This window comes from Bos indicus x Bos taurus, chromosome 18, assembly GCF_003369695.1.
Source record: "Bos indicus x Bos taurus breed Angus x Brahman F1 hybrid chromosome 18, Bos_hybrid_MaternalHap_v2.0, whole genome shotgun sequence".
Taxonomy (NCBI): Eukaryota; Metazoa; Chordata; class Mammalia; order Artiodactyla; family Bovidae; genus Bos; species Bos indicus x Bos taurus.
In genome coordinates this window covers 49,728,945-49,743,802 of record NC_040093.1, presented here as the reverse complement: position 1 = coordinate 49,743,802, position 14,858 = coordinate 49,728,945, and the positions used below count along the sequence as shown (strand labels likewise).

General features: G+C 36.4%; 1 protein-coding gene across 4 annotated transcripts in view; it reads left to right on the top strand.

The window, feature by feature from the left end:
- The window catches only part of PHKB (phosphorylase kinase regulatory subunit beta), a 228,364-nt gene that overhangs the window by 195,933 nt on the left and 17,573 nt on the right, over window positions 1–14,858 (top strand). The window lies entirely within an intron of this gene.

The window sequence follows — 14,858 nt, the reverse complement described above, 5'->3', positions numbered from 1 at the left end:
CTGGTGGGTATTTAGGAAAGTGTTTCTTCCCCTAAGTCATAGAGAAAACATCTGGTGATATGAAGAAATAAATACTAGTGGCCTGAAAAAGGTCCGTTGTTTATTTGACTCCCACATGAGAAGTAGTGAAGTAACTCTGTTCTCTGATAAAATCAAACACAAGGAAGTTTAAACAGTTGTATCATGTTAAAAACAAAAAATAAAACTCCCCACTATGCACAATACTTGTAAAAATTCCTATAAAGTGAATAAGCCTTAAGAGTAAAATGATTTTTTAGTAAAGCTAAATGTCAAAAAGACACACTCAGATAAAAATTTGGTCCTTTTAAGAATATTCTTCTGCATCTGTTTCCCACCAAAATCTGAATTTTAGTCCTTAAAATCATAAGTGTTCTCTTTGGAGAAGTTGAAAGTAAGGCTCTGGTAATCTTGAATGTTCTTCATCAAGCATTGTGTGAGGCAGCACAGTAAGGTATGTGACCAGGCTCTGGGATCTGGCAGAACTGAGTGCAAGTCCTGACCTGTGCTCATCATCTCAGTAGTCTGGGGTCAGAGGGCTGAACCTCCCTCCAACTTTCATTGTTTTATGTGAGATCAAACAAGGTAGTATGTTTAAAACACCTGCCACAACTGCATATAAGTGCTTCTTTTCATTTCTTAAAACATATTTTTGTACAAATATCACATAAATATGTTCTAATTGTAAAAAATCAAGTGTGTGAGCATATAGAGTAACCTAGTATATGGCCAATTTGGAGATTGTTCCTCAAATATTTGAATATGTATCCTAGCCACAGCAATCAGACAAGAAAAATAAAAGGTATCCAAATTGGAAGAAAAGAGGTAAAATTGTCACTCTATGCAGACATGTTACTATATATAGAAAACCCTAAGGACTCAAAGGGCTTCCCTTGTGTCTCAGATGGTAAAGAATCCACTTACAATGTGGAAAACCCAGGTTCAATCCCTGGGTCAACAAAATCTCCTGGAGAAGGGAATGGCTACCCACTCCGATATTCTTGCCTGGAGAATTTCATGGACAGAGGAGCCTGTGAGCTACAATCCTTGGGGTCACAAAGAGTCAGACACGACTGAGTAACTAACATGTACACAAGGACTCCACAAAAATTACTAGGTCTAATAAATGAATTCAGCCAAGTAGCAGGATACAAGATTAACATTTAGGAATCAATTGCATCCATTTATACTAACAATTAAATATCAGCAAATGTTAAAAAAAAAAAAAGAAAGCAACCTTTTAAAATTGCACCTCCCCAAAAAATAAATAAATAAAATACCTAGGAATAAACCTGACCAAGGAGATGAAAGTTTTATACACTGAGAACTACAAAACATTAATAAAGGTGATAAAAGAGGACTCAAAGAAATGGAAGGATATCCCATGCTCTTGGGTTAGAAGAACTAATATTGTTAAAATGGCAATACTGCCCAAAGCAATCTACAGATTTAATGCTATTCCTTATCTAATTATCCATGGCATTTTTCATAGAACTAGAACAAATGATACAAAAATTTATATGGAACTATAAAAAATGCAGAATTTCTAGAGCGATCCTTAGGAATAAAAAACACATACCTCCTTCAGACTTCAGACAATATACAAAGCTACAACAATCAAAACAATATCATATTAATACAAAAACAGGCAAGCCGATCAATGGAATAGAGAACCCAGAAATAAACCCATACACCCACAGTCAATTCATCTTCAAAAAGGAGGCAAGAATATAAAATAGGGAAAAGACAGTCGCTTCAGCAAGTGGTGCTGGGAAAGTTGGACACCTGTGTGTAAATCAGTGAAGTTAGAACACACCCTCACACCATGCACAAAGGTAAATTCAAAATGGCTTAAAAAGCTAAACATAAGACATGGCACCACAAAACTCCTAGAAGAGAACATAGGGAAAAACATTCTCTGACATAAATTGTACCAATGTTTTCTAAAGTCAATCTCCCAAGACAATAGAAATAAAAATAAATGGGACCTAATCAAACTTCCTTTGTACAACAAAAGAAGCCATTAAAGAAAAAAAAAAGCCTATATAATGGGAGAAAATATTTGCAAATGATGTGACAAACTAGGGCTTAATCTCCCAAATGTACAAACAGTTCATACAATAAAAAAACCTAATCGAAAAATAAAAAGACCATAATAGACATTTCTCCAAAGAAGACATACAGATGACCAGTAGGCGCATGAAAAGATGCTCAACATCACAAATCATTAGAGAAATCCAAGCAACAATGAGGTACCACCTCACATTGGTCAGAATGGCCATCATTAAAAAGTCTTACAAATGACAAATGGTGGAGAGGGGGTGGGGAAAAGGAACCTTCCTACACTGTCGGTGGGAATGTAAGTTGGTATAGCCACTATGGATAGTAGTTTAGAGGTTCCTGTGAAAATTGAAAATAGAATTATTAATACCATATGGTCTAGCAATCCCACCCCTGGGCATATACCCAGACAAAGGTATAATTCAAAAAGATACATGCACTCCTATGTTCACAGGCTCTTTGAAAAGAACAATAGTGAGTCTCTGTCAGGCACAAATACATGTGATTGTGTGTGAGGGTGAATAAGTGGGAATACAGGGTGCTAATTTTGTGATTAAATCAATATCTTTACTATTTCTGTCCTACTTGACCTTCAATTGCTAATAAATTATAAGATGTTCTCCTGATTATGAATTTGTCAATTTCCCCTTGCATTTTTATCAGTTTTGCTTTCTATATTTTAATGCTTTGTTTTTGTTCATGTTACCTTGTAGTTTTAATGATACAATTTTGCTTGTGTCATTTATTTTCTAATTGAATTATTTTTTAAAAGTTATTTTTAATTTCAAACATCTACAAAAGCATAGAAAATAGTGTAATAAAGCCCATATTATTACTGAGCTTCAACAATATCATCATATAGCCGATTTTATTTCACTCATACCTCCCTACTATTCATCTCATCCATAGTCTCCTTTGATTCCATCATATTATTTAATCTGTAAATACTTCAGTATGTATCTCTAAGACATAGAGACTTTTAAAAAGCATAACCATAATCCCATTACAATGTATAAAATATAACAAATGAATTCCTTTTGTTTAATGTTCCTACCATTACTTTTTAATATTACTTTTTCTTTTTTATTGTTATTAACTTGGTATAGTTTTCCATTTGTTTACCTTCAGTGTTCTTTTTTCATTTTGATTAGGTATGTCTTTTATATTTAACATCTATGCTCTATTTACTTTTAATCTAATCTGAGATTATCTTGTAATAGAAATATATATGTCATATTTTTGCCATTTCATTTCTATTTCGACTTATTCCTGCCATTTTATTTTGTTTTCTAGTTACCATGCTTTTTTGTTCTTACTTTTTTCTTTCTCCTTTATTGCTAGGTTGATACCCTTTCATTTCTTAGTTTTAATTTTGGATGTGAGTTTGAAGCACTTTATGTAAAATGATCACCCATTTTTTTCCTTCAAAAAATTTCATTAAAAACTAGTTGCTTTTTGGGAATTATCTGCAAGCCTCTTTGATCAATAATTCTAATTTTTGAAATTTAGACATACTTAAGAGCAGTCTTCATTTCAGCCTTGTTTGAAATAGTCAAACACTGAGAATAACACTGAGATATCCATAAGTAAGAAATAGTTCAAATAAGTTGTTAGCCATATAATAAAATGTTTTGCCACCATTACAAGTAACAAGATAAGGTTAATACACTGGCATTTATAAATTTTTGTTATTGTTCAATCACTAAGTCGTGTCTGACTCTTTGTGACCCCATGCCTGGACTGCAGCATGCCAGGCTTCCCTGTCCTCTGTCTTCCAGAGTTTGCTCAAGTTCATGCTCATTGAGTCAGTGATGCCAAGTAACCATCTTATCCTCTGACACCCCCTTCTTTTGCCTTCAGTATTTCCCAACAGCAGGGTCTTTTCAAATGAGTTGGCTCTTCACATCTGGTAGCCATAGTATTGAAGCTTCAGCATCAGTCCTTCCAGTGAATATTCATGGTTGATTTCTTTTAGTATTGACTTGTTTGATCTCCTTGCAGTCCAAGGGACTCTCAAGAGTCTTCTCCAGCACCCACAATTCAAAAGCATCAATTCTTCAGTTCTCAGCCTTCTTTATGGACCAGCTCTCACATCCATACATGACTACTGGATAAACCGTAGCTTGGACTATATGGACCTTTGTTGGCAAAGTGATGTCTTTGATTTTTAACACACTGTCTAGGTTTGTCATAGCTTTCCTTCCAAGAAGCAAGCATCTTCTAATTTCATGGCTGTAGTCATCATCCACAGTGATCTTGGAACCCAAAAAAAAAATCTGTTACTGCCTCTACTTTTTCCCCTTCTGTTTGCCATGAAGTGATGGCATTTATAAGTATCCAAGATAAATTAAGTGAAAAAAGTTGCTAATTTTTTCCATATTTTATCAAATTATTGTATATATATATATGTGTGTATGTATGTATGTCTATATGGAAAAATATACATAAAATCACTGTCAGTTACTCTCTGTGAGAGATTTCTACTTTGTAAGTTGTGTTCAGTTTTATTTAAATTATTTTAGTTGAGGTTATTAGTTTTCAAACTATTTGCCTAATTTCAATTAGAGTATATTTCAGATGAGCTTCCTATTCTTTATCTCCTTTTTCTTTCAATTGAGAATTGAACTCATTCTGCATAGAATTTGACCTGCCTTTTTACCCCTTAAAATAGTTCCTTTCAAATATTATTAATAGGATGTATTCCAAATCAGTTATAAGAACTGTGAATTATATCCTGATTGTTCAGTCTCTATTAGCTCTAAAATTTTCCACTTCAACTTTTGACTACATGTGGGGATGCAGAAATGGGTCTTCTTGTGAGTTGTCTCTAGTTGAAATGTGATTCTTCATATCCATACAATCATTAAAAGTACTCTGTTATCACAAGTTAAGGCATTTCTCTGAGGCTGATTTAGGAGTATAGGTTATAACTCTTCCAAAACACATTCTCTGTAATAAATGTTCTATTCAGGAGACTCTTAAAGCAGTAGTCATCTTTGCTGTGACTTAAGCAAAGTTTTAGAGTGAAAGTAACTGTTCCCCAGTATCTTACAATGCTATATTTTTCAGCCTCTAGTAGTGTTCCCTTTACTGTGTATTCAGCATTTTAGGCTGATTTATGTTCTCTCAAAAATCCAACATAATTTTCTTTCTTGAATTCAAATCTGACCTTCATTCTCTGCATGGAAATGAAGTGTGTTTCCGTTTAGTCAGTCAGTCTCTCAGTTGTGTCCGACTCTTTGCGACCCCATGAATCGCAGCACACCAGACCTCCCTGTCCATCACCGTCTCCCGGAGTTCACTCAAACTCAAGTCCATCAAGTCGGTGATGCCATCCAACCATCTCATCCTCTGTCGTCCCCTTCTCCTCCTGCCCCCAATCCCTCCCAGCATCAGTCTTTTCCAATGAGTCAACTCTTTGCATGAGGTGGCCAAAGTACTGGAGTTTCAGCTTTAGCATCAATCCTTCCAAAGAACACCTAGGACTGATCTCCTTTAGAATGGACTGGTTGGATCTCCTTGCAGTCGAAGGGACTTTCAAGAGTCTTCTCCAACACCACAGTTCAAAAGCATCAATTCTTTGGCACTCAGCTTTCATCAGAGTCCAACTCTCACATCCATACATGACCACAGGAAAAACCATAGTCTTGACTAGTTGGACCTTTGTTGGCAAAGTAATGTCTCTGCTTTTCAATATGCTATCTAGGTTGGTCATAACTTTTCTTCCAAGGAGTAAGCATCTTTTAATTTCATGGCTGCAGTCACCATCTGCAATGATTTTGGAGCCCAAAAAATAAAGTCTGACACTGTTTCCACTGTTTCCCCATCTATTTCCCATGTAGTGGTGGGACCAGATACTATGATCTTCGTTTTCTGAATGTTGAGCTTTAAGCCAACCTTTTCACTCTCCTCTTTCACTTTCATCAAGGCTCTTTAATTCCTCTTCACTTTCTGCAGTTTATTCTAAAAATAGTTTTCTTCCTATTTTTGTATCTAATGTTCTATATGTTCAATGTCTTCTGTGAGAAATATTCTTTTTTCCTTAAACTTTCTCCCAAAATAAAAATGTCAGAACAAAGCATGTGACTTAGTATCTCATGATAGAAAAAAGCTTCATGAAGAAATTTGGCAGACAGCTTTATTCACTGTCCTGAAACTCGTCCTGGGATCAGTTGTGGCATTATATTTCCATTGTGGGTATTAAGAGTATTCCATTGTGGGTATTAAGTATTTTGGGTTTCTGCCCAAAATACTGTGTGTGTTTCCCCCATGTGGTGGACTCACAGGGTCAGCTCTAAAAACTAGGACATTGTCAGTTCGGGATAAGTCTAATTTTTTTTTTTTTTATAAAGAAAATATATGCACAAAATTTATTTCATGTTGTGAATTTTCTGACAGCTTACCCATAATAGTACTTACATGGATGATTTCTTTCCAGTAGAATTTTCACATGACTTTGAAAATATTTGTTAAAATTGGAAGTTTCCCTTGTTTTTCAGTTATAAGGTTTCTATCCCATGTACATTTTTATATGGTTTTTTGTAGGTATAATTTATTTACAAATCAGTAAGTGAAAGAACTGGGACTTATACCCATACTGCCTGATTTCAAAGTTCCTGTTCTTCGTTCTTAAGTATTGTGCATGTTTTCACTTGCATATACTATTGCTCTTGTCTTGGAAACAGGCCTTACTGTGTTGCTGGTTTTTTTTTCTAAAACCTAGACCATATAGTCCCTTCTACTTGGTTTCAACCCATGACCTGTTTTATATTCAAGTATTCATGATGGTTTTTGTCATTAGTCAGCCTAGGATCAGTACTGTTCAGCATTGTACAGTACAAGGCACACTAAGGAGGCCAAACAGTTCCAAGTTAACAACCATAAAAAATAAGATTTTGCCTCCTTTATTCATGAGACCAAGAAAATGGGGATGATTTGAAACTGATTCTAAGTTATCCCCTTGTGCAGTGCAAGAGATATATTAAGATGCTATAAAAATTTAACAAAGTAACTTGCCCTTGGTTGCAAGACCAAAAGCCAGAATTTGAACCTAGGGTGAATGACTCCAGAGTTCATGCTTCCCTATCCCTCTTCCAGCTGTCATGTCTATAAACTAGGGAGGCTGTCCCTGCTTTGGCTTCCTCATTAGATTATGGGGGTTCTAGGCAAGAAATGTGAAGGTCTTTTGTAAAAGATAAAACTTAGACAGTATTGGTCTGACATTTGGTAATTTGAGATCCTCTTGTGGCATTTGGAGAACAAGTATCGGGGATTTCTTTTTGCATGCCACAAATCCCAAGGAGGAGGATCCCATGCCCCACCCACCCCCACCAACAAACACACACATACTCATCTTCCAGTTCTAGGTTTTCAAAGACCTGCTCCCACAAGAAACATCCACCCTAGAAGTATCCCTTTCCACCATAGTTGATTCTCATTCAAGGCCCAATGGAATGATCCCCAAGCATTTCATATAGAAACCATGATGCAGAATTCCTTTTGGATTCTTGACTGCCATCTGAGATGGTCTTGCCCCTCCATCACCTGGTAGGACTTCATGAAACACATGGTAGACACTCACAAATCCTCCTGTGCCTACCCACATTGCTCCACCATATTAATGGAAAGGTTTTGGAACCCTGTCTCTACTCAAGGGATATCTTAACAACCTCAGAGAATTGCAGTTATCCTGTCTGTGGAGCTTGTGATAGTGCCTCTCTAAAAAGAAATAAAAGATATTTTTGTATCTTTTTAGTATATTTTTATTGCTCTTTATTCTTAATAAATTTCACTCAGACCTCAGCTCCTTAAGTGAATGGCTTCTGGGCATGTTAATATACTTCTCACAGCAAGCACATACTGTTTATGTGTCTTTTAAAAATTTACCTTGAATTAATTCCTGAAAGGTTTTAACTTGCTTAAAATTGATGAAAAATTATTCATTTATAGAGTCCTTGAGTGTCAAATTTTTTATAAATTGTTGGATTTGTTACTCTTTTAAGTCACCTGTTTGTAGCATGATTTTAAAAGAAAGAAGAGAAGGGATTTATACAAAACCTTTTTTTTTTCACTTCCTTATAAATTAAAGCATTTCAGACTCATTTATATTGACTTTTTACTGTTGTTTCTGTCATTTAAATGTTGAGTATGATTAAAGCTCTGGGAATTGGTGATGGACAGGGAAGTGCTGCAGTCCATGGGGTCACAAAAAGCAGGATACAACTGAGCTACTGAACTGATGATTAAAGACATTGATAGCTTCAGTCAGCTTTAACACCATGCGGCTACTGCTACTTAAGTCACTTCAGTCATGTCCGACTCTGTGCCACCCCATAGACAGAAGCCCACCAGGCTCCACCGTCCCTGGAATTCTCCAGGCAAGAACACTGGAGTGGGTTGCCATTTCCTTCTCCAATCCATGAATGTGAAAAGTGAAAGTGAAGTTGCTTAGTCATGTCCGACTCTTTGCAACCCCATGGACTGCAGCCTACCAGGCTCCTCCATCCATGGGATTTTCCAGGCAAGAGTACTGGAGTGGGTTGCCATTGCCTTCTCCAAATGTCAACATTCACTAGGCTGAATGGGCATAAAAAATAAGAATATTTGTCAATCAGAAATCTTCCAACAAACAAAAGCCCAGGAACAGATGGCTTCACAGCTGAATTCTACCAAAAATTCAGAGAAGAGCTAACACCTATCCTACTCAAACTCTTCCAGAAAATTACAGAGAAAGGTAAATTTCCAAACTCAGTCTATGAGGCCACCATCATCCTAATACCAAAACCAGGCAAAGATGCCACAGAAAAAGAAAACTACAGGCCAATGTCATTGATGAACATAGATGCAAAAATCCTTAACAAAATTCTAGCAAACAGAATCCAACAACATATTAAAAAGATCATATATCATAACCAAGTGGGCTTTATCCCAGGGATGCAAGGATTCTTCAATATTTGCAAATCAATCAATGTGATACACCACATTAACAAATTGAAAGATAAAAACCATATGAGTATCTCAATAGATGCAGAGAAAGCCTTTGAAAAAATTGAATATCCATTTATGATAAAAACCCTCCAGAAAGCAGGCATAGAAGGAACATACCTCAACATAATAAAAGCCATATATGATAAACCCACAGCAAACATTATCCTCAGTGGTAAAAAAATTGAAAGCATTACCCCTAAAGTCAAGAACAAGACAAGGATACACTCTCACCACTACTATTCAACATAGTTTTGGAAGTTTTAGCCACAGCAATCAGAGCAGAAAAAGAAAAGGAATCCAGATTGGAAACGAAGAAGTAAAACTCTCACTGTTTACAGATGACATGTCCTCTATATAGAAAACCCTAAAGACTCCACCAGAAAATTACTAGAGCTAATCAATGAATATAGTAAAGTTGCAGGATATAAAATTAACACACAGAAATCCCTTGCATTCCTATACACTAACAATGAGAAAACAGAAATTAAGGAAATAATTCCATTCACCATTGCAACGAAAAGAATAGAATACTTAGGAATAAATCAACCTAAAGAAACAAAGGACCTATATATAGAAAACTATAAAACACTGATGAAAGAAAAAATGACACAAATAGATGGAGAAATATACCATGTTCGTGGATCGGAAGAATCAACATAGTGAAAATGAGTATACTACCCAAAGCAATCTATAGATTCAATGCAATTCCTATCAAACTACCAACAATATTTTTCAGAGAACTAGAACAAATATTTTCACAATTTGTATGGAAATACAAAAAACCTCGAATAGCGAAAGCAATCTTGAGAAAGAAGAATGGGACTGGAGGAATCAACCTGCCTGACTTCAGGCTATACTACAAAGCAACAGTCATCAAGACAGTATAGTACTGGCACAAAGACAGAAGCATAGATCAATGGAACAAAAATAGAAAGCCTAGAGATATAAATCCATGCACCTATGAACACCTTATCTTTGACAAAGGAGGCAAGAACATACAATGGAGAAAAGACAGTCTCTTTAACAAGTGGTGCTGGGAAAACTGGTCAGCCACTTGTAAAAGAATGAAACTAGAACACTTTCTAACACCATACACAAAAATAAACTCAAAATCGATTAAAGATCTAAACATAAGACCAGAAACTTTAAAACTCCTAGAAGAAAACATAGGCAAAACACTCTCTGACGTAAATCATAGCAGGATCCTCTATGACCCACTTCCCAGAGTAATGGAAATAAAAGCAAAAATAAACAAATCAGACCTAATTAAACTTACAAGCTTTTGCACAACAAAGGAAACTATAAGCAAGGTGAAAAGACAGCCTTCAGAATGGGAAAAAATAACAGCAAATGAAGCAACTGACAAATAATCTCAAAAATATACAAGCAACTCCTGCAGCTCAATTCCAGAAAAATAAGCGACCCAATCAAAAAGTGGGCCAAAGAACTAAACAGACATTTCTCCTAAAAAGACATACAGATGGCTAACAAACACATGAAAAGATGCTCAACATCACTATCAGAGAAATGCAAATCAAAACCACAATGAGGTACCATCTCACGCCAGTCAAAATCGCTGCTATCAAAAAGTCTACAAACAATAAATGCTGGAGAGGGTGCAGAGAAAAAGGAACCCTCTTACACTGTTGTGGCAACGCAAACTAGTACAGCTACTATGGAGAACAGTGTGGAGATTCCTTAAAAAACTGGAAATAGAACTGCCATATGTCCCATCAGTCCCACTGCTGGGCATACACACCGAGGAAACCAGAATTGAAAGATACACATGTACCCCAATGTTCATCGCAACACTGTTTACAATAGCCAGGACATGGAAGCAACCTAGATGTCCATCTGCAGATGAATGGATAAGAAAGCTGTGGTACATATACACAATGGAGTATTCAAATCAGATCAGTCGCTCAGTCATGTCCAACTCTTTGCGACCCCATCAGTTGCAGCACGCCAGGCCTCCCTGTCCATCACCAACTCCCGGAGTTCACTGAGACTCACGTCCATCGAGTCAGTGATACCATCCAGCTATCTCATCCTCTGTCGTCCCCTTCTCCTCCTGCCCCCAATCCCTCCCAGCATCAGAGTCTTTTCCAATGAGTCAACTCTTCGCATGAGGTGGCCAAAGTACTGGAGTTTCAGCTTTAGCATCATTCCTTCCAAAGAACACCCAGGGCTGATCTCCTTCAGAATGGACCGGTTGGGGTATTACTCAGCTGTTAAAAAGAATACATTTGAATCAGTTCTAAGGTGGATGGAACTGGAGCCTATTATACAGAGCAAAGTAAGTCAGAAAGAAAAACACCAATACAGTATATTGATGCATATTTATGGAATTTAGAAAGATGGTAACGATGACCCTATATGCAAAACAGCAACAGAGACACAGATGTAAAGAACAGACTTTTGGACTCTGTGGGAGAAAGTGAGGGTGGGATGATTTGAGAGAATAGCATTGAAACATGTATATTATCATATGTGAAATAGATCGCCAGTCCAGGTTCAATGCATGAGATAGGGTGCTCAGGGCTGGTGCACTGGGATGACCCTCAGGGGTGGGATGGGAAGGGAGGTGGTAGGGAGGATCAGAACGGGGAACACTTATACACCCATAGCTGATTCATGTGAATGTATGGCAAAAACCACCATGATATTGTAAAGTAATTAGCCTCCAATTAAAATAAGTTTTTTTAAAAAAAGAATATTTGTCTTGCTCATGGTATGTGTTACCCATAACTCTCCTGCCCTATATATGCTTATATCTCTCTGTTTTAACCCCTTTCTCTCTCAGGTTTTTCGGTTTTTAATTTTATTTATTTACATCACCCACTGCATCAATTTCTAAACCAATACCACCATGTTTCTTTTCTCTTTTTCCCAAGGTTAATCCTGCCAGTGCAGTTTCTTTGACATTACTGCTATCAGGCACTCCAGTGAAGAAAATTAACCTGCTCACAGGATTGGTATTCTAGTCTGATAATGATTTGATTTGCTGTCTTGTTATTGATTTGTGCTCCAGCTTTCAGGTTGAAATAGATCAAGTTCCTGACAGGCCCATTACCATAAAGACCTCCAATCAACTGTTTTCTGCTCTAGGTCTGTCATTCAGGAGATAACCCTTGAGGATATATGTTATCAACTCTCTTTCATCACTGCTTTTCATACTGCCAGGTCATCCTCTGTAAGCAACTTGGATCATTGCATGTCTTCTATTGCCCACAGGAGCATCTGTGGGTCACCCATCCAGTGCTTAGAGAAGTCCATTGGTGTCACAGGTACCAGGCCTGTGGAGATAGGGAAAAGGAGGTAAATGCAGCTCTGAGGTCATTAGTGTAGTTTGATACTCATTCACAGGACTTTGCTTGTGACATTTGATACGAGGTAAGAAAGTGAGATGATAGAGTTCTACCTCTCTTTTGTTGTGATTAGATCACAGGTGGGGTGGGTGAGTGATTGTTCTCCAGTTACCAGACAGGAAGCTCACTTTACCTTATTAAATTGTCACCCTCTCTGTATTAATAGGAATCAAACAAAATATCCCTTCTTGCAACTTTCTTATTTCCTATCATATAGCTTAGTAAAATGCTTGCATACAGTTAGTCATTCACTTGTTTAGCAGTAAACGTGGCAAATACTTCTCAGTATCTTGAAATAAACTCAAAATAATTAATTTATATATTGTTTCTTGCTATGGATCAGTGCTATTGTTTATTGCATTTTTTTTTTCTTCAGAAAATGTCAGCTGTTTCTGATTTGTCAATGATGTCAGATTTCCATCAACTTTATTTTCTATTTCACTCCTTAATTGGGGCAGGTTGGAAAGAAAAATGCCAGTACATATACAATATGCTAACCAACCTCACATCCCACAGAGTTTTTAGAAGGACAAGCTAATTCCCAGGACTATGTAGGAATACTAGTTTGCCTCTTCACATTTTTCTAGCAGTGTGGAGGAATTCATTGTCAAGTCAGACCATGATACATTTGAAGGTTGATCTGGTCAGTCATGTGTATCTGCCTCTTTCTCATTTGCTTATTGGCAAGTAGAGCATGTCCCTGGTTCTTTAGACAGACTGAATTTATAAGGATCTTGTCCAAGGATAACCTTCATTCTTTTGACCTTTCACAGTTGCTTGCTTGCTTGCTTTCCCCATTTTGCATTAACTGCTTTTACACTGGAATTGTCAAATCAGGTTTGGTGACTTTGTCAGCAGCAATGAGGGTAAGAAACCAGATTTTCCCATGCAAGGAATTAATGCCCTTTTGTATTAGTAATTCTAAAAATTGGTTAAAATGTCTTTGATTTTACTGTCTTGGTTTTTTACTTTCTCGAAGTCTCTGACAGTTCATATCTAAAGCTGTTTTGATATGAACTCTGTTTTAGTCTTTTGAACAATTCCAAGCTAAACAGATTAACTTAACCAATATTTTTTAGTGAATGATTTATTTTTTTTAACAGTCTGACAAATAAGATTAATTTGTGCTCAAATCAATGAAAAACAGTCACCTTTCTTTGGTGGCTGCTGAGCACTATGTTTTCTGTAATTTGCTCACAGAACTGCTGAGACTTTGTGAATAGAAGTCTTGGGAAAATTTTTAGATCTCCAGCTATCTTTGTTTATGGCATTGAAGGTTTTAAAAGGTAAATGTGATAGATATTGTTTAGTTTTAATAGCTCAAGTTTTGGGAAGACCTTAAAAAGTGTTTTAAAATGTTTTTAATTACTTATTTTAAAAGAGGATATGTACCTCCTAAAGTTAAATTGATGTGGCACTTCTTCCAGCCTGAGTCTGAGAGTCAAGTAAAAGGAGTTTGCTAACATAATCTGAACATAACATCTGAACATAAAAATTGAACTCTATAATTTCAAAAGCCTTTTAACAATTTTTAACATAACATTCTTATTTTTTCTTCAAAATACTTTCATAAAATGAGCTAAACAAGTAATAGTAATATAGTACGCCCATTTGAAAAATAACTTGCAAATGGAGCTTAGTTGGTTAGTGACAGAATTGGTATTCAGGTCTGTCTTTATTGTTTTTGCTTTTCATCCTGACAAAATTTAACAATGTGTAATAGTAGAACAATTTGGTAAATTCTTATGTACTCATTATTTAAATGAGTAAAAGCAATTGTTAGTAATTTGCATTTACTGTATTTGCTTCTTTTTTTGCTGTAGATTATAAAGCAAATCTACGACATTTTGACTTTTACCCCTCATAATTTTAGTAAGTATATATCGAAAGTAAGGAAGGGGCTTGCCTGGTGGCTCAGTGGTAAAGAATCTGCCTGCCAGTGCAGGAGATGTGGATTTGATCCCTGGATCAGGAAGATCCCCTAGAGAAGGAAATGGTTTCTCCCACTCCAGTATTCTTGCCTGGAGAATCCCCCTGGACAGAGAAGCCTGGCAGGCTACAGTCCATGGAGTCACAAAAGAGTCAGACACAACTTAGCAACTAAACAACAACAAAAGTAAGGAAAAGGAAATTTTCTTAATAACCACAATACCATTATCACACCCAACACAATTAGCAATGATTCTGTAATATTACAATATTTTTATTCATGTTTTTCTGGTTGTTCCCAGAATGACTTTGTTTTATAAATAATCAGGGTTGCAAAGAAGGTCCCCACAAGGCACTAGTTGTTACATCGCTTAAGTCACGGTTAATCTAAAACAATACCCCTCACCCCATTATTCTTTTCATGATGTTAACTTGCTTGGGGAGACTTAAAAGATTGGTCTTTAAATCTGAAATTTGATGTTGCTTCTATTATAC